Below are 20,880 nucleotides of genomic sequence, written 5' to 3'. Positions count from 1 at the left end.
TCCGGCTCCCGAGCTGAACGGATCGCGGGATCATGGGCTCCAATGGAGCGGCATATGCGGCTGTTAGCCGCGGCAACAGGCTTTCGACGGAAGAAGATAAGGATGTCCAGATTATTTTGCCTCGGCTACCTACAGGACGTATTGTTTTAAACACAGGTTTTTTGCACGGCGACGCTCGTGTTCGCCCGTTTCGTGTAGAAGATTTTCGAGACGCGCTTCAAGCTGTTGGTATGCTCTCTGGCGTCGTCGCCCTTGGAGCATACCAAATCAACCATGTCTGGGCGGTGACGATGAAGACAGCCGAGGCTGCCGAAAAGCTGGCGGCCCTGAAGGAGCTGCAGGTGAAGGGGCGTCGCTGCCTGGTCATCGACCCCAAGGAACAACAGGTGAAGCTTCGTATCCACAGGCTTCTGCATGGGGTGGACGACGAAGACGTCAAGACCGCGCTGGCCTCCTTCGGCAAAGTGACGGAAGTGACCCGGGAGCGCTGGCGAGTGGATGGCGTTTCCGACAAGGGCTCGACGACCCGAGCAGTGCTGCTGCAGCTGAAGGCAGGAATGAAAGTCGACGACCTGCCCCACCAGATCCGCGTCGCCGGCGAGCTTGCGCTGGTGGTAGCCCCAGGACGTCCCATGCAGTGCCTACGCTGCCGGGGCTCTGGCCACGTTCGTCGTGAATGCAAGGTTCCCCGTTGCTCGCGGTGCAGGCTTTTTGGATACAACGACGCGGACTGTGTGCGTTCATACGCTGTAGCCGCGGGTTCGGCGGAGAGCGAGCCGTCGACGTTAGACCATGTAATGGACGTGACCGAGGCGGAGGAAGCGGCCACGGGAGCGGCCACGGAATCCATTGGGGTTTCCCCGCACAGGTTCGAATCCTGTCGACTGTGTTGCGGTTTCTTTTGCTTCTGCCAGCCCTTCATGACCGCGTATCAATGTGGCGCAGTAGCGCGGCGGTGCATATGCGCAGTCGTGGCCGAGTGGTTAAGGCGATGGACTCGAAATCCATTGGGGTTTCCCCGCAGAGGTTCGAATCCTGTCGGCTGCGTAGCGGATTCTTTCGCTTCTGCCAGCCCTTCGTGAACGCGTATCAATGTGGCGCAGTAGCGCTGCGGTGCATATGCGCACTCGTGACCGAGTGGATTACACTTCCGGCCGCGAAAGCCTACGGACGTGTTTTTCGTGTGCTCCAACGGGGCGGTGTGAGCGGCGCAGTTTAGCCGCGGGAACAGGGACGACATGGAAGACAGCCAGGACGACGAAGTGTTCCTGCCTCATTTGCCAAAAGGTCGTATTGTTTTGAATACACTCTTTTTGCGCGGTGACCTACGAGCAAGGCCATACGGAGTTGAAGACTACCGGGATGCCCTTGGACGCTTGGAACTGCTGCCTGAGGAGCATTTCAGATGAATCATGTGTGGGCTGTTGCGTTCAAGAGCCATGAAAGCATGAAGAAGTTGTTGACTGCGGGGAATATTACTGTGAAAGGCAGAAAATGTCTGGTAGTAGACCCGAACAACCAAGATGTCCGAGTGAAAATCCACTGGGTCCTCCCTAATGTGACGAACGACGACATGGGCGTGGCCTTTGAGCCATACGGCGAGGTTATGGAAACGACAAAGGAGCGGTGGCGTGTCCTTGGCATTTCTGAAAGAGGTACGACAACGCGCGTGCTGAACCTCAAGCTGAAGGCCGGGGTCACGACTGAAGATATTCCATATGAAGTACGTGTCGCTGGGGAGCCTTCTCTCGCAGCTATTCCAGGCAAGGCGCCACTTTGCTTGCGCTGCCAGGGTAAAGGGCATATCCGTCGCGACTGCCGGATCCTGCGATGCTCACGGTGCCGACGCTTCGGCCATGACGAAAGCGAGTGCGTGCCCACGTACGCAAATATAACGGGCCGCAGAAAGGACGCTGGCATAGTGCATAATATCATGCACGTGGCTGAAGCTGAAGAAGCAGCTGCCACGGTGACGAAGGAACAAAAACCTGTGGAAACGCCTCCGGCAGCGGTACAACAACGTGAGCCAGCTATTGAAACAATAACGAGGGAGAAAAATCTGGCCGGTACAAGCAGTGACGACGTGCACAACAACATGAATGGAAAATGTTATCAAGGGAAATCTTCTAGTGAAGCTATGGTGACGTCACCAAATGAAACAACAACAGTGCCGTGTCAAACAATGAAAGGCGTTGTAGAGGCGTCGGCAAAGCGCATGCACAGCGACAGTGTCGGTGAACCGGACCATATGGGTGGTGCAGGTGGCGGGGGCGGTACGGTGCAGGTACGGGGATTGGCGACTAAGAAACGGCAAAATCAACGTAACCGACTTTTTCTGGAAAATAACTTATACATAGTTACCGTGCAAGAAACAAAGATAGATAGTGAGGAGCAGACGGATCGAATGGTGGGAACTTTTCGAAGGCACTTCAATGTTTGTGTTAGCCATGCGATAGGCACCTCTGGTGGTTGTGCAGTTTATATAAGGAACAACGTGGGCATTGAAAGTGAAAAAGTAGTTGCGTCAGAGGCGGGATGGCTGCTTGTTGTTGACTTTTCGTACTGCGCAAGGCATTGGCGTGTTATCAGTATATATGCGCCAAACATCGATTATGAGCGTGTTGTTTTGTTTGAAGACTTAGAACAATTTTTAAAAAGTGATAAATACCTAATTGTGCTCGGTGATTTTAATTGTGTATGTTTGGCTGAAGATCGAGCCAAGAACACCCCTGTGCGAGATAAAAGTTCGCGAGTGCTTGTTTCACTGCTCCAGGAATATTATTTAGAAGACCTCGGTTATTTATTGTTTAGAGGAAGTAGCCCTATCTATACCCATTACCAGCACGGAAGCTGTGCTAGGCTGGATAGAATCTATGTCACAGCTGACCTTGCAAGGGATTGTGGCCACTATGAAGTGAAACATGTGTCTTTCAGCGACCATAGCCTTGTCATGACTACACAAGGAAGCAACCTCAGAAAAAGCCGTTTTAATTGGGCTTTGTGGAAGTTCAACGTGAGACTTTTGCAAGATGAAAAATTTATGGAGTGTGTAACAAAAAGACTTAAACAAATGACATCCGAAGGGCCACATGGGTGGGCAGCTGAGTGGGAAAACTTTATGACGGACCTCAAGATTATTGCGATTGAAAGGGGAACCATTATTAGTCAAAAGCAAAAGTGTAATGAAAAAGAACTCCAGTGCCAACTCGGTTTTCTTATATGTATGGAAAGCGGTAATCCCGGCATGTATATAAAAGCAATTCGCGAAGTGAAAAGCAAACTAGAAGTAATTGCAACCGAAAAGTACAGAGCAGCAGTGATAAGGGCGCGAGCCAAAAAGATATGGTTGGGTGAAACGCCCAACAAGCGAGCGATATGTGACGAAAGAAAATACGCGGCTCAAAACGAAATACGACAGATCAACTACCGTAACGAACAGACATCAGACAGGAGTAAAATTGAGCAGGCATTTGGCGAAAATTACAGCGAATTATTTGCGAATAAAAAAAGGCGATAGAACTGGGATGAGAACCGAGGTTATTAATCTAATGCCTAAGCTCGATGAAGAATGTAAGACGCGATTAGAACAGCCAATAAGTATAGACGAAGTGAAAAGTGCCATAAAAGAATTAACTCCAGGAAAAACACCTGGGCCGGATGGAATAGGAGCAGCCTTTTACAAAATATTCAATGAACAAATCAGCCCAATTTTGCATAACGTTATTAGCGTAGCCTATGAGGAAAAACGGTTACCGCCTTCCTTCCGCGCTGCCCATATTGTTTTGGTACCGAAGACAGATGATCCAACTAGACTGTTATCAGTAGGGGCCTATCGCCCAGTAACTCTTACAAATGTGGACTATAACATCTATACCAAAATTTTAGCTAAACGTTTGCAAAGCGTTATTATGCTTCTCGTTGGACCGCACCAGACATGTGGAATAAAAGGACGCTCGATATGTACAAATGTGCATGTAGGCCGCAGCGTTCTAGTGTGTTGTGATGCCATCTCGGGACGAGTTGCTATGTTACAACTCGATCTCGCCAAGGCTTTCGACCGTGTCGCACACGATGTTCTTTTCTCTGTGCTTGAACATGTCAATATTGGCAAAGTGTTATTAGAAGGTTTAAACATGGCTTATAATGAGTGTACTGTACGCATCGTAGTTAACAAGAACCTCACCCAGAGTATTGACGTCCGGTCATCTATAAAACAAGTATGTGCGTTGTCATCGCTGCTTTTCGCTCTTTATCTTGAACCCTTCTGCCTCAGGCTTATTATTAATGAAAAAGTACATGGTTTAAGGCTTCAGACGCATCATGTGAAAATCCTTGCCTACGCTGATGATGTAGGAATCTTTTGCACTGACCGCAGTAGCATGGAAGAAGACATAAGCGTCACCAAAGATTTTTGCAAACAGAAAGGTTCCGCGATAAACTGGGAAAAAAGTGTCGGTTTCTGGCACAGTATATGGGACTTTACACCAGAAAGATTTGCGACCATCACGTGGGCAAGAAGTCCTTCTACGTATTTAGGCGTGCCTCTCGAGCAATATAAACAAACTGCAGATTACTGGGATGACCTGACGCCAAGGGTGAAGGAAAAAGTTGGAGGATGGCAAGGCTGCGAATCATCGATGTTTGCTAGGGCCAGTACGTGGAATGTTTTTTTGATTGCCAAAGTGTGGTATGTGCTGCAGTTTTTGTCAATGTCACGCTTCAACGTGCAGAAACTGCACCGAATATTTGCGGTTTTTATTTGGGGCTCCAATTGGGAGAGAATCAGCCGCACTAATCTGTTTCGCCCAGTGAAAGACGGAGGCCTCGGCCCTTCTCATCTATTCATCCGACAAATTGTGTCGCGTTTTATTTTCCTGCGGGACACGAGAGACCCCTTTTTGAGAGCGATGATGCAAATGCGCCATAAGAATGTATTGCCTGAATTTGTTGTCTAGTGCGGCTGCAATCGACTGGTGTAAAAGGTTACTTCAGGTTACTTCAGTCACGTCGTTTAGGATACATAAAACACGCTTCTCATTCAAGTACCTGAGCCTTGTACCGAGAAAGAAACTATATAAAGATTTAATCGATGTAATGATGCCAGTACCATTATACAGATCGCCAAACATTGCAGGCCCAGCGCAAGATGTATTAAAAAGAGTTCGAAAAATGACTGTTAGAGGAGCTGTTAAAACATTCTTTTTCAAATTGCACACAAACACACTCCCTGTAAAAACATGGCTCGATGAAAAGGGAATATTTGTACCGTGGACAACAAACTGCCTCTTTTGCAAGAAACCAGAAACAATCGAACACACGTGCATTGATTGTTTAGATCCAGTCTTTTTTGGGATGTTTTGCAACGAACCCCGAAGAAAGAGTTACCGATTACACCACACGGAATTCGATATCTCTCAGTACAGAATGAAAACAGCTTCCCCTATGACATGATTATGATACTGGGGCTACACAGCCTTTGGATCACAAGAATGGGAGTCAGGCACGCAGACCCCAAAGCAAAGTCAGCCAGAGAAAACTTTATAGAGAGCATAACCTACATGCGCGAGGTATATCGTACTTTAACCGAGCCACCAGATTGGATTTTGGTACTTGATGAGTTGGTACGAATGAAAAATTTTTAATTAACCACACTGGTCAAGCAGACCAAGGTGGGTTTTATGTATGTACATGCCTTTTCTGAATAAAAGTTAAAGAAAAAGTCGTGGCCGAGTGGTTAAGGCGATGGACTCGAAATCCATTGGAGTTTCCCCGCACAGGTTCGAATTCTGTCGGCTGCGTTGCGGTTTCTTTTGCTTCTGCCAGCCCTTCGTGAACGCGTATCCATGTGGCACAGTAGCGCTGCGGTGTATATGCGCAGTCGTGGCCGAGTGGCCATTCTGCTTCCGGCTCCCGAGCTGAACGGATCGTAGGATCATGAGCTCCAATGGAGAGCCATATGCGGCTGTTAGCCGCGGCAACGGGCTTTCGACGGAGGATGATAAGGACTACCAGATTATTTTGCCTCGGCTACCTACAGGACGCATCGTTTTAAACATAGTTTTCTTGCACGGTGACGCTCGTGTTCGCCCGTTCCATGTAGAAGATTTCCGGGACGCACTTCAAGCTGTTGGTATGCTCACTGGCGTCGTCGCCCTTGGAGCGTACCAGATCAACCATGTATGGGCGGTAACGATGAAGACACCCGAGGCTGCTCAAAAGCTGGCGGTACTAAAGGAGCTTCAGGTGAAGGGGCATCGCTGCCTGGTCATCGACCCCAAGGAACAACAGGTGAAGCTTCGTATCCACTGGCTTCTGCATGGGGTGGACGACGAAGACATGAAGACCGCGCTGGCCTCCTTCGGCAAAGTGACGGAAGTGACCCGGGAGCGCTGGCGAGTGGATGGCGTTTCCGACAAGGGCTCGACGACCCGAGCAGTGCTGCTGCAGCTGAAGGCTGGAATGAAAGTCGACGACCTGCCCCACCAGATCCGCGTCGCCGGTGGGTTTGCGCTGGTGGTAGCCCCAGGACGTCCCATGCAGTGCCTGCGCTGCCGGGACTCAGGTCACGTTTTTCGTAAATGCAAGGTTCCCCGTTGCTCGCGGCGGTGCAGGCTTTTTGGACACAACGACGCGGACTGTGTGCGTTCATACGCAGTAGCCGCGGGTTCGGCGGAGAGCGAGCCGTCGACGTTAGACCACGTGGTGGACGTGACCGAGGCGGAGGAAGCGGCGACGGGAGCTGGAAACGGCAAAGTGGCGGCAGAAACCGGTGGGACGACCAAGCAGGCCGAAAGAGGACGGAATTATATCCCTCCTCCCAAGGAACCAGCAGCTACAGTCGAGAGCTTGAGGACGGCCCCGCAAGAAAATGAGAGCCACCAGCCAGCTACGGATGCAACGCAGGCAGAGGGGGACGAAAACGCGACCCCTGCTAGCGTCCACGTCGAAGGCGTCTCGGCACCGGTCAAGAGATCCCTGTAGCACGAGGAAAGTCGACGGAAAAGCCAGCGGTGACTCGGAGCCACCGCCCGCCAAGACGCATTCTGGAAGGCGCTCCACCCTCAAGCTTAAGCCGAACCTGGAGGCCGACCGTAGGCCCACCGTGAAGCCGACCAAAGACGAAGTCGTGTGACGGCCACCGGATGGCCACGGAGGTGTCTTGCGGTCAGGTAGACGTTAAGGTGAGCACCATGCTCCGGGCCTTCCCCCCTCCGGGTTACATAAGTAATGGCTACCAACCCGTCACTTAACCTCGGCACGCCAAACGTTCGAGGTCTGGCCGCCAAAAGGAAACAGAATCAGGTTTACAGATTACTAGTGGACCACGACCTCGACGTTTTAGCCGTGCAAGAAACCAAGGTAGACGGCGAGGAGGAGACCGGGAGCATGGTGCAAAGGTTCACGTATAACTACTATACCGTAGTGAGCCACGCCTTAGGGACTTCGGTGGAGTGTGTGTTGTTTGTTTGGAAGCTCCCTGGTCTTGTCATAGTGTTACTTCTCGTGCACTAGTGGTAGACTTGTCTTTTGTGACTTCAGCTATTGCAATGTCCCATGGCGCGTGTTTTGCGTTGATGCGCCTAATACTGTGCAAGAGAGGGCAAATTTCTTTTTGAGTTTAAAGCATCATTACCGTGTGCACAAAATGATAACCTGTGTAGGGGGTTTTAACTGCGTATTGAACATCGAGGATAGGTCTACGCGACGCGTAGTGTGTGACAAAAGCAGCGATATCCTGGCGCAGACTATACATGAATTCAAATTAGAAGATGTCGCTGAGTGTTTTCGGGCTGACGGAGAAGTCAGATATACTCATTTCCAGGGCACAAGTCACGCTCGATTGGACTGTATTTATCTGTCATATGATTTTTTAGAAAAATGCCAGTGCTATGCAGTTAGTGCCGTATCCTTTTCTGACCACTGCCTGGTAAAATGCAGGGTGGGCCGCAAAAAAGAACGAAAGGAATTCGTCTGGTAACTGTGGAAAATGAATACTGAGCTGCTACGGGACGAGACTTTTAACGAAAAGGTAGTGACTGCTATTAATTCTTTTGGAAAAGACAGTTTTATGAAATTTGGCGAGGATTGGGAGTTGCTGAAGCAAACAATAAAAATGAAGGCAATTGAAAGAAGCACCGTACTGCGATATGAAGAGAAGGCCAGAGAACAGGATTTAAAAACATTGCTGGAAAAATTGGCGACGCTGGAATGCATGCAACCGGGTGCTTATCAAGACGATATGCGCGCTGTTAAGAAAAAGCTCGAAGTGTTCGACGAAGAGCGCTATCGAGGGGCGCTCTTGCGTGCTAGAGCAGAAAGACTAACATGCGGGGAAACGCCAACGAAAAGAGCACTGGGGCTAGAAAAAAAAAACATTCCAGACGTAAGCAAATTGAGGCCATTGAATATGAAGGGGTGGTATTAACCGATAACAATAACATAGCGCGTGCGTTCTTTGAACAATACCAAAAGCTTTTTGCATTCAGGCATGCGAACACGCATGATTTCAAGCATCTATTTTTGCAGCGAATGCCACAGCTTTCTAATGAAGTTAAAGAAATGTTACAAGGGCCAATCACAGAACATGAAGTGATGAAGGCCATCGAAGACCTGAACCCTGGCAAGTCACCAGGTCCAGACGGTCTTTGTGCCGCTTGGTACAAATCGTTTAAAGGCCTGCTAGCTTGTATCTTTACCGCAGTTTTCCATGAAGCATATGAACTGAAAATATTTCCACCATCCTTTGGCCAGTCCCATACAGTATTAATACCTAAAACAGAAGAGACCGAAACGCTCAAGCAACTTTCCTCCTACAGACCCATAGCTCTTACTAACTGCGACTACAAGATATTGATGAAGGTGCTGGCATGGCGGGTGCAGTCAGTAATTAAGGATGTAGTCGGCCCACACCAGACGTGTGGCATTCGCAGTAGAACCATTTTCACTAACATCCATAAGATGAAGCGAGTGTTGTGACGCCGTGTGTGATGCAGTAGCGATCCTCCAGCTTAGAAAGCGTTTGATTGCGTTTCTCACGAGATATTGTCCATCATCCTTGAATATGTTAATTTTGCCACATAATCACTGAGGGGGTGACCATAGCGTACCGGAGTTGCTATACCAGACTACCCGTTAAAATAGTTCTGGAACAACGTAGGTTCTACATGCCATGGGGAACCCACTGTCTTATATGTAAAAAACCAGAACGCATAGATCATGTCTTCATCCACTGTTTGGAAGCGGTCTTTTTCTGGGACGTGTTGCAAAGGACCCTAAAAAAAGAGGTACCTATAGATCCACAAGGAATCAGGTTTCTGCCTGTATACGACGACGAAGGTTTCCCGTACGACCTGATCATGCTTACGGGCCTCCACTGTTTATGGCGCGCAAGAATGGCGGGCTACCATTGTGACCCGGATGCCCGACCGGCTCGTTTGCACTTCCGTGAATGCATTCAGCGGTATGTAAAAGTACCGAAGTTGAAACAGCCTGTTCCTGCGAGGCTGTAGAGGGTTGAACCCCTGACAGCACACAAGGAATTTTAATACGACAAAGCCGTGCCATGGTAGCGGACGGCAACGAATGTAAATATAACTGTACAGTCTTCGGTTTTTGTATTTATTCCTTTTTACTTGTTTGGTCTTTGTGTATATTATTTAAGGAATTTGTGTTGTGACATGTCGAGGACTGGCAATAAAGAAAAAAAGTCGTGGCCGAGTGGTTAAGGCGATGGACTTGAAATCCATTGGGGTTTCCCCCGCACAGGTTCGAATCCCGTCGGCTGCGTAGCGGTTTCTTTTGCTTCTACCAGCCCTTCGTGAACGCGTATCAAATGGCGCAGTAGCGCTGCTGGGTATATGCGCAGTCGTGGCCGAGTGGTTAAGGCGATGGACTCGAAATCCATTGGGGTTCCCCGCACAGGTTCGAATCCTGTCGGCTGCGTACAGGACAGATGCACAGGATTCTACGGACTATGACGTTATTTTGCCACAACTGCCTTCAGGTTCGTCTGTTTTAAATACTGTTTTTCTTCACGGCAGCGTTAAAGCCAGGCCGTTTCGAGCTGTGGACTTCCGAGATACATTGGATCGTCTGGAACTGCTCCCCGAGGTAGTTGCCTTGGGGGCGTTTCAGATGAACGACGTGTGGGCGGTGACCTTCAAGAGCGCGGAAGGAATGAAAAAGTTGCTCGCCGAAACTGATGTGACTGTGAAGAATCACCGCTGCCTCGTGATAGATCCGAGCACCCATACTGTCCGCCTAAGGCTCTATTGGCTGCTTTACCACATACAAGATGAAGGCGTGCGCGCTGCTCTTGCACCGTACGGCAAAGTTACGGACGTTTGCAGAGAGCAATGGCGTGTACCAGGACTCGGCGATAAGGGCTCTTCGACACGGACGGTTAATCTGCAGCTGAAGGGTGGCGTGACTTTGGACGACCTGCCACACCAGCTACGAGTGTCTGGCATTACGGCCCTTGTGGTGGTACCGGGGAGACCGCCGCTTTGCCTGCGGTGTCAGCGAACAGGGCACATTCGCCGAGACTGCCGCGTTCCACGGTGCAAGCGCTGTCGGCGGTTCGGACATGACGATAGCCAGTGCGCTAAACCCTACGCAAGCGTAGCAAGCCAAAGGAGCCGGGAGGACCCCACCGAGCACATCATGGATGAGGCGGACGCGGCGGAGGCTGCGGGAATCAAGGACAGACAACCTATGTCGACAGTCGACAGCTGTTGAAACGACCGAGAAGGAAATTGCGAAAAGTGTTGGAAGCGACAACGGTGACGTGGCACCTGTACGACAGGTTACCGCTACGCCAACGTGCGCCGTCAAAGACGTCTCTGACACCACTCAAGCCTCGCCGAGTAGCGACCAAGAAGACATGGACGTCGCGAGCAGCTCGTCTGCGAAACGCCCACACACGCAAGTTTCCGAAGGTGACGAAGGGGGCCGCGGGAAGGCACAGGAGCCGCCCAGGAAAGAAAGTTCGTACCGCCGTCCTTCTTTCAAACCAAAGCCTCACATTCCGCCGGATTCCAGTCCGACGGTACCGAAGGCGCCCCCGTAATAACGAGGGCGTCGCCCAGCAATGCCTGTGTGCGAGGTGAGGGACGGGCTGCAGAGTACAATTGTAAAGTTCGGTCGCTTTTGCCTAGGAAAGAATTGTGCGCGATCCGAGAAATGGCAGGATGTATGGGTTCGCTTGAACTAGTATGCTTGTTTTTCTTCTAAAAAAAAAAAGGAAATGGCTTCAAAATCTGTGATAGCTCTACGCATTGGTACGCTGAATGTCCGAGGCCTGGGCGCGAAAAGGCGGCAGTACCAGGTCAGCCGGTTATTGCAAGAAAATGATTTAGACATTGTCGCTCTACAGGAAACAAAAATTGAAAGTGAAGAGCGCACCGACCGAATGGTTCAAACATTTAGTGCGCGGTACAGTGCGTGCGTTTCCCATGCTGTCGGCAGTTCCGGTGGGTGTGTTTTGTTGTTGCGGAAATCTTTAGAAATTGTTCCGCAATCTGTATTTGTTTGTGATGAAGGTCGAATGATTGTGTGTGACTTTTCGCTCTGGGATTCGGAGTGGCGGGTAATTTGCATATACGCCCAAAATAATGAAAGAGAACGCCGTGACTTTTTTGGAAAACTTGATGTCTATATGAAATCTGAGCGCTGTGTTATCTTGCTGGGAGACTTCAATTGTGTTGGTTTTTCTGACGACCGGAATAACAACTTGCTTGTACGCGATCAAAGTGCAGGTTTCTTGCTCGCAGCAACCCGAGAGCGTGAATTAGAAGATGCTGGTGCGGTGTTTTGCAGTGGAAAGCATACTGTGTTTACGCATTTCCAACGGGGCAGTCACGCGAGATTAGATCGAGCTTATATATCAGCGAGACTGGTTCCATTGTGTAGAAGCTATGACGTGAGGCACGTATCCTTCAGCGACCACAGTCTTGTAATGTTCTCGCTCGGCAAGAGAAAAGAAAACCGCCCTTTTAATTGGTACTTATGGAAATTCAACGTCAAACTTCTGGACGACACAACCTTTCTCGCGTTTATAAAAGAACGTATACGAGAGATGCTTGCTAGTGAATCGGCGGGGTTTATAGCGATGTGGGAAGAGTTTAAACAGGAATTTAAAATAACAGCCATTGAATGAGCCTCTGTGTTACGCTACAATGAAAAAAGAAAAGAAAATGAATTACGAAATAAGCTTAACGTATTGTTCTCAATAAAATGCACACAGCCAGAAGATTTGTCAACAGAGATAAGGAATATAAAAAATGAGCTTGAAATCATTGATGTCAAGAGATATAGGGGGTCAGTGATACGTGCGCACTCAGAGCATTTGTGGCTCGGGGAAACGCCCACAAGACGCGCTTTGAGCGAAGAGAAAAGATACGCATCGCAAAATGAAATAAAAGAAATTGAATACGGCAACGTGCGTAGTAGCGATAGTAATACAATACAGCGTGCCTTCTGCGAACACTACAGAGAGTTTTTAAGCTGCAAAGGACCGGTAGAAGCTGGCTTTAATAGCGAATACTTGCCTTTAATGCCGAGGCTAGATGATGACGTCAAGACAGTCCTCAAGGAACCCATTACGTTGAATGAAATCGAAACCGCAATTGATGAACTCAAACCTGGAAAGACGCCCGGACCTGATGGCCTAGGCGCAGCTTTCTACAAGACATTTAAGCATGAACTAGCAGCCATTTTACACCGTGTTCTAGCGGAGGCTTATAAAGTAAAATACATGCCGCCTTCTTTCCGAAAAACCCATACAGTGCTGATCCCGAAATGCGATGACCCTGTAAAGCTGGTCTCAGTGCGGTCGTATCGCCCATTAACTTTATCCAATGTAGATTATAAGATATTCATGAAGGTGTTAGCAAGAAGGTTGCAATCAGTGATGACATCAATAGTAGGCCCACACCAAACTTGTGGCATAAGAGGCCGGTCGATACTTAATAACATACATGTGGCAAAAAGTATTCTGGAGTGTTGCGTTGCCTGGGAAGGAAGAGTTGCTATGATTCAACTAGACATGGAGAAGGCCTTCGACCGTGTTGTGCACAGTGTGCTCTTTTCTATTCTAGAGCACGTGAATGTTGGAAACATTATATTAGAAGGCATAAAACTGTCTTACGAAGGGTGTAGCACGAACTTATTAGTGAATAAACAACTCTCTGGTAATATTAACTTATGTAGAAGCATAAAACAAGGATGCCCGGCTTCGTCACTTCTCTTCGCAATTTACTTGGAGCCTTTTTGCTTGAAAGTTATACACAATGAGAAAATACGCGGTTTTCGTTTAATGGCCAGTGAAGTCAAAATTCTCTCGTATGCGGATGATATAGCCGTCTTTTGTGGGGATAAAGAAAGTGTTCGTGAAACTGTTAAACAAGCTCGAACGTATTGCAAAATGTCTGGAAGCGCTGTTAACTGGGAGAAGTGCGCCGGTTTTTGGCATGGCAGCTGGGATGAGAAGCCCAATGTCTTTGAAAATTTACAGTGGACAGTCTCTCCTACAAAATATCTAGGAGCACCTTTAAACTGGTATGATGAGCCTTCAGAATACTGGATAGAAGAAGGTGAGAAAATGCGCCAGAAAACTACGAAATGGGGAGGAAAAAATTTATCCATATTTACCAGGTCAACTATTTGCAATACGTTCCTTGTTGCGCGAATTTGGTATGTGTTGCAGGTGCTCGCTATGTCACGAACTAGTGCGCAGAAATTGCATAGAATTCTTGCATCGTTTTTATGGAATTCAACATGGGAACGCACAAGTCGTCTCAACTTATTTCACTCACTGAAAGCAGGAGGGCTTGGCTTAGCTCATCTTTTTCTGAGGCAGATTGTCTCAAGGTTTATCTTCCTGCGGGACCAGCATGACCCATTTTTGCGAGCAATGCTTCAAGTGAGACTGCAGAATGCTCTCCCTGAGTTTATTGTGTCATCGTGTGGCGTTACTGGAAGCGGCTTGTGCGGGTATCTACGCGAAGTTGTAAGTGCTTTCAAGATTCTTCAAGTACGTTTCTCGTTTGATTATCTCATTATAGTATCAAAGAAACAATTGTACAAAGATCTCCGTGATGTGATGCTTCCAGTACCTTTATATCGAGCCATTTTTTCTGCCGGTCCGGGTAAGGATGTTTTAAAGAGAGTTAAAAAAATGCCGGTTCGGTCGTCTGTGAAAACTTTCTTTTTTCAACTCCACAGTGGCACGCTCCCAGTCAAACCCTGGTTGCAGGAAAAGGGCTTTTTTCTTCCCTAGTCAGTTGACTGCATTTTATGCCGCAAGCCAGAAACCGTAACACATATATTCCTAGGCTGTTTAGATTCAATTTTTCATTGGGACGTCCTCCAGAGAACGCTGAAAAAAGATTTGCCCCTCACACCATATGGAATTAACTTTCTTGCGGTTAACAATGACGGGGGTGTGCCCTATGACATGTTTATGGTATTAAGCATGCATAGCATGTGGAAAACAAGAATGGCTGTCAGACATGCAGATCCTATTGTAAGATCGGTAAGAGAAAACTTCATTGAAAGTATTGCCTATATCCGAGATGTGTACCAATCCCAGGACGAACAGCCAACATGGTACCCTGTACTTAATGACCTAGTGTCATTAAAACGTTTTTAGCAGTGTCGCGTCAACAAGCTACTGGTTGGCGCTTTTAACATTTTTGTGTTGGTTTCTCTGTTTTGTTTTGTCACATTGGAAATAAAGAAAAAAAAAGCGCAGTCGTGGCCGAGTGGTTAAGGCGATGGACTCGAAGTCCATTGGGGTTTCCCCGCGCAGGTTCGAATCCTGTCGGCTGCGTAGCGGTTTCTTTTGGTTCTGCCAGCCCTTCGTGAACGCGTATGAATGTGGCGCTGTAGCGCTGCGGTGCATATGCGCAGTCTTGGCCGAGTGGTTAAGGCGATGGACTCAAAATCCATTGGGGTTTCCCGGCACAGGTTTGAATGCTGTCGGCTGCGTAGCGGTTTCTTTTGCTTCTGCCAGCCCTTCGTGAACGCGTATCAATGTGGCGCAGTAGTGCTGCGGTGTATATGCGCAGTTGTGGCCGAGTGGTTAAGGCGATGGACTCGAAATCCATTGGGGTTTCCAGGCACAGGCTTGAATGCTGTCGGCTGCGTAGCGGTTTCTTTTGCTTCTGCCAGCCCTTCGTGAACGCGTATCAATGTGGCGCAGTAGTGCTGCGGTGTATATGCGCAGTTGTGGCCGAGTGGTTAAGGCGATGGACTCGAAATCCATTGGGGTTTCCCGGCACAGGTTTGAATGCTGTCGGCTGCGTAGCGGTTTCTTTTGCTTCTGCCAGCCCTTCGTGAACGCGTATCAATGTGGCGCAGTAGTGCTGCGGTGTATATGCGCAGTTGTGGCCGAGTGGTTAAGGCGATGGACTCGAAATCCATTGGGGTTTCCAGGAACAGGTTTGAATGCTGTCGGCTGCGTAGCGGTTTCTTTTGCTTCTGCCAGCCCTTCGTGAACGCGTATGAGTGTGGCGCTGTAGCGCTGCGGTGCATATGCGCAGTCTTGGCCGAGTGGTTAAGGCGATGGACTCGAAATCCATTGGGGTTTCCCGGCACAGGTTTGAATGCTGTCGGCTGCGTAGCGGTTTCTTTTGCTTCTGCCAGCCCTTCGTGAACGCGTATCAATGTGGCGCAGTAGTGCTGCGGTGTATATGCGCAGTTGTGGCCGAGTGGTTAAGGCGATGGACTCGAAATCCATTGGGGTTTCCCGGCACAGGTTTGAATGCTGTCGGCTGCGTAGCGGTTTCTTTTGCTTCTGCAAGCCCTTCGTGAACGCGTATCAATGTGGCGCAGTAGTGCTGCGGTGTATATGCGCAGTTGTGGCCGAGTGGTTAAGGCGATGGACTCGAAATCCATTGGGGTTTGCCGGCACAGGTTTGAATGCTGTCGGCTGCGTAGCGGTTTCTTTTGCTTCTGCCAGCCCTTCGTGAACGCGTATCAATGTGGCGCAGTTGTGCTGCGGTGTATATGCGCAGTTGTGGCCTAGTGGTTAAGGCGATGGACTCGAAATCCATTGGGATTTCCCGGCACAGGTTTGAATGCTGTCGGCTGCGTAGCGGTTTCTTTTGCTTCTGCCAGCCCTTCGTGAACGCGTATCAATGTGGCGCAGTAGCGCTGCGGCGCATATGTGCAGTCGTGGCCGAGGGCCATCGGCCATACCATGCATTCTACTTCCGGCCACCGAGCGTGACGGACGGTGAATCATGAGCTCCGCTGGAGCGGCGATTGCGGCCCTTGCTAGCCGCGGTAACAGGAACCAAGAAGGAGAAAATTACTCTTTTGTTCTGCCACAACTGCCAACAGGACGCATCGTCACCAATACGGTATTTCTGCATGGCCACGTGCCAGCACGGCCTTACAGAGTCAAAGATTTCAGGGACGCTCTCGCTCTTGCCGGGATGTTGCCGGAAGTTGTTGCACTCAGTGCCTATCAGATTAACCATGTCTGGGCGGTTACCATGTCCAATGCAGACGCTACCAAGAAGCTACTAGCCTTGAAGGAAATGACAGTTAAGGGGCGTGGCTGCGTCGTAGGGGACCCACAGGATCGGCAAGTGAAGTTACGCCTTCATTGGCTTATTCACGGTGTAGCTGATGATGACGTGCGTACAGCGCTTGCCGCTTTTGGAAAGGTGGTAGACGTGCAGCGTGAGCGTTGGCGCGTTCCGGGAGTCCACGACAAGAACTCGACCACCCGGACGGTGCTGTTGAAGTTGAAAACTGGGTTGAAGTTGGATGACCTACCCCACCAGGTATGGGTCGCTGGAGGACTTGCACTAGTGGTTGCTCCGGGTCGACCAATGCAGTGCCTTCGCTGTCAGGGCTCTGGACATGTCCGGCGAGACTGCAAAGTGCCCCGGTGCACGATATGCCGGCGATATGGACACGAAGACCGTCAGTGCACGCGGTCCTACGCCACAGCTACTGGGCAAGGTGTGAACCAGTACACCAAGAAGCATCTAATGGATGTGACCGAAGCCGAGGAGGCAGCGAAAGGAAGCGGAGACCTGGAAGCCCATAAGGAGCAGACCAGCGAAAAGACACCGGAAGTCAAGCAAAGCCAGTCGACAACGGAGGCCACAGCCAAGCCGCCAGCAGCAGAGACCGTTCCCGCAACGACACCTGCGCCCGCGGACGACGACACAATGGAAAGCAGTCAAACAGAAGGCTTCGACGCTGAGTCAACGAAGACGGGTATGCCAAACAGCCAGGCCTCCAACCCCAGAATTAGCCCGGCCGTCCAACGGCCACTTGAAGGAACTGCCGACCAGCAGCCGCGCACGCCCCAGCCTTAAACCACGGCGAAATGTCAAAACGGAGAGGAAGACTACTCCCGAGCTGCTGAGGCAGCACAAAGACACTGGGCAACCGGGTGTATCCGAAGGCGTTAGACTGCTAGACGTGCGAGGTAAGCGTCATGGTTCGGGTCCTACAACCTCGAATGAAAAAACATGGCACACAATCTGTCGTTTAGTTTGGCCACTTTAAATGCTCGAGGCCTGGCCGCAAAGAAAAAGCAGAACCAAGTGTATAGATTGTTGGCGGACCACGACCTCGCCATGTTGGCGGTGCAAGAAACAAAAGTTGAAGGGGAGGAGCAGACCCGAAGCATGATGCTTCGCTTTACGTCTCATTATTATGTGGCAGTGAGTCACACGGTAGGCAAGTCAGCGGAATGCCTACTATTTTTGAAAAAGTTAGCGGGCCTTGTTGTAGATAATGTTCATTCATGCCAAAGTGGCAGATTGATCGTTGTTGATTTTGATTATAGTGAGGTTAACTGGAGAGTAATATGTGTTTACGCACCGAATGGTACAGATGAGATTCACAGATTTTTTCCTAGCACTGCGCAGTGTCTGAGTAAAGACAAACATGTTCTTATGCTAGGAGATTTTAACTGCGTTTTGAACACTCGAGACCGAGGCAACGAGCACGGGTATAAAGATAGAAGTAGCCAGCTATTGTCACGGTTAATTGCAGAACATGATGTAGATGATGTAGCAGAATGCCTTGAAGGAGTGAGAGAAGTGCAGTTTACGCATTTTCAAGGACTGAGTCACGCTCGCCTTGACCTTATTTATGCGTCGATCGAGATATTACCTTTGTGCACCCAGTATCATGTAGAACCCGTGTCGTTCTCGGACCACTGTCTAGTTAAATGTCTGATGGGAAGCAAGGAAAAACAAAACACATTTTCATGGGATTTGTGGAAAATAAACGTAAAGCTCCTGAGCGACGAATGCTTTATTCAAGCTGTCAAAGAGGCGATAAACGACATGAAAACAGAAAGGATGCCCAGTGTTGGCGCACAATGGGACTAATTAAAGCAACATGTCAAAATGAAAGCCATAGAGCGATCTAGCTGTCTTAAGTATGAGGAAAAAGTCCAAGAAAGAAATTTAAGAACGATGCTCGAAAGGCTCGTTGAGCTTGAGTGTCGAGAGCCGGGCAAGTTTAAAGACGACATCCATAGCATAAAACAGAAACTCGAAGTAATGGACGAAGAACGCTATCGGGAAGCGCTCGTGCGGGCCAGAGCCGAGGCTTGGGCTGCCGGGGAGACGCCCACAAAGCGAGCGCTGGGAATCGAAAAGGCCCATGCTCGCCGCAAGCACATCGACGTGATAGAAGAAAACGGTGTTGAGATAACCGATACAGAGGGCATAGGCCAAGCGTTTTTTCGATTCTATGAAAGGCTGATTGCCTATAAATCAGTAGATGTGGAAGGTTTTAAAACAACATTCTTCGAACGCATGCCACGGCTGTCAGAAGAAAGAAAAGCAGTTCTCGAAGCACCGATATCAATAGCAGAAATAGAAAAGGCGATAGATGATCTTAACCCTGGCAAGTCGCCCAAGCCGGATGGTCTGAGCGCGGCATATTACAAAGCATTCAAACATGACCTTTCCTCTGAGTTGAAAGATGTCTTTGATGGGTCATTTGAGTTGGGAATGTTGCCCCTGTCATTCTCCCAAGCACATACTGTGCTCATTCCAAAAACAGAGCTAAAGGATAAGTTAAGACTTGTGACCTCATACAGACCGATTTCATTAACTAACTGTGATTATAAAATATTTATGAAAATATTGGCTGGCAGACTTCAGACAGTTATAACGCAGATTGTAGGATACCATCAAACCTGTGGTATAAAGGGTGGCTCCATTTTTACTAATATTCATTCTATGAGGTGTGTGCTTGAGTGTTGTGATGCCTATCGGCCGGCTGTCGCAATCCTTCAGCTTGACCTAGACAAGGCATTTGATTGTGTACCTCATGCCATTTTGTTTGCCATACTAGAGCATGTCAATTTAGGCTCAATCATCACGGACGGTATATCCATAGCGTATCGAAACTGCAAAACGTGCCTCATAGTCAACAACAGATTGGGGGACCCTGTTGAGGTTCAGCGGAGGGTGCGTCAAGGGTGCCCAGCGAGTCCGCTCTTATATTGTATTTATATTGAAGCGTTATGTCTAGCAATTATTGAAAATGACCGGGTTCATGGTTTCCGATTTCAGGCGTCGGAGGTAAAGCTCTTGGCGTATGCTGATGATATAGCTGTGTGTTGTACGGAAAAAGAGAGTCTCCTGGACACTTGCGGTAGTAAGAAGGTTTGGGGAAGTGACGGGGAGCCTGTGAATTGGGGAAAGTGCCTGGGGTTTTGGCATGGCGAGTGGCAGTCAGCCCCCAACAGATTTGCTAACGTGAAATGGATTGAAACACCAGTAAAGTACCTCGGCGTTCCACTTGAAAATTATAAGAAAACTGATGATTTATGGCTAGAAAACGTGAAAGAAACACGAGAAAAGGCGGACAGGTGGAAAGGTGCTCATCTCTCAATTTTCGCCAGAGCGACAGTGTGCAATTTATTTTTTGTTAGTAAATTATGGTATATTGTGCAACTGTTGTATTGTTCGCGAGTGTATGTGCAGAAGTTGCATCGAGTTTTTGCTGTCTTTATTTGGGCGTACAGCTGGGAACGCTGCAGCCGTACGAATCTTTATCGGCGAGTGAAAGATGGGGGCTTGGGTCTGGCACACCTTTTCGTGCGACAGCTTGTAAATAGATTTTTTTCTTTCGTGACGTCAATGACCCGTTCTTAAGAGCGGTATGTCAAGTGAGACTTTGTTATGCGTTACCAGGGTTTGTTATCAGCAGTCCAATAATGCCTGATACTGTATTCGGTTTTTTTAAAGAGATAGTAGCGAGTGTCCGTTTTTTGTCAGTACGGTTCTCGAATGACTATCTGTTCAGTGTAAAAAGAAAGAAATTTTAGAGTGACCTGTGTGATGTTATTTTTCCCGTGCCGATGTACAGATCCATATACAGTAGAGGTCAAGGTAACAATGTTTTATAACGCGTAAAAAGAATGGACGTGCAGCCAGGAGTGAAATCTTTTTTCTTCAAGCTTCACACGGGCACTCTGACAGTGAGAACGTTTTTGGAAGAACGCGGTTTTTACATGCCGTCGGGTTCCAACTGTCTGATTTGCAAAAAACGAGAAACAGTAGACCATGTGCTCCTGCATTGTTGGGAGGGGGTGTTCTTTTGGGATGTCCTCCAAAGAACCGTAAAGAAAGATTTCCCGTTGGATCCGTACGGCATCAGATCCCTTTTGAACTCATCATGCTCACAGGCCTCTACTGTATATGGCGAGCCCGAAAGGAGGGCTTCTATTGTGACCCAGACGCACGGCCTGCGCGCCTGCATTTCCGTGAACACATGTCAGGCTTTATTGAAGTAAAAAAAAGGAGAATTTGTTGTACCTGAGTGGCTACCTAGGATTGAAGCGTTGGCATTCCTCAAAGAATTTGAATAGACAAAGGGAGCCAAGTTGTG

At 48.8% G+C, this 20,880-nt stretch overlaps 4 non-coding genes across 4 annotated transcripts; all 4 read left to right on the top strand.

Annotated features, from left to right (window-relative positions):
* Positions 1 to 965: 965 nt before the first annotated feature.
* TRNAS-CGA (transfer RNA serine (anticodon CGA)) lies at positions 966 to 1,047 on the top strand. Its single transcript has one exon. It is a non-coding gene; the product is annotated as a tRNA-Ser (tRNA).
* An 8,814-nt stretch (positions 1,048 to 9,861) lies between these two features.
* On the top strand, positions 9,862 to 9,942 carry TRNAS-CGA (transfer RNA serine (anticodon CGA)). The gene has a single exon. It is a non-coding gene; the product is annotated as a tRNA-Ser (tRNA).
* Positions 9,943 to 14,748: 4,806 nt separating this feature from the next.
* On the top strand, positions 14,749 to 14,830 carry TRNAS-CGA (transfer RNA serine (anticodon CGA)). Its single transcript has one exon. It is a non-coding gene; the product is annotated as a tRNA-Ser (tRNA).
* Positions 14,831 to 14,906: 76 nt separating this feature from the next.
* TRNAL-CAA (transfer RNA leucine (anticodon CAA)) lies at positions 14,907 to 14,988 on the top strand. Its single transcript has one exon. It is a non-coding gene; the product is annotated as a tRNA-Leu (tRNA).
* The last annotated feature ends 5,892 nt before the right edge of the window (positions 14,989 to 20,880 follow it).

Source organism: Dermacentor andersoni, chromosome 1, assembly GCF_023375885.2.
Source record: "Dermacentor andersoni chromosome 1, qqDerAnde1_hic_scaffold, whole genome shotgun sequence".
Classification (NCBI taxonomy): Eukaryota; Metazoa; Arthropoda; class Arachnida; order Ixodida; family Ixodidae; genus Dermacentor; species Dermacentor andersoni.
This window is presented reverse-complemented; position numbering and strand designations above follow the sequence as displayed.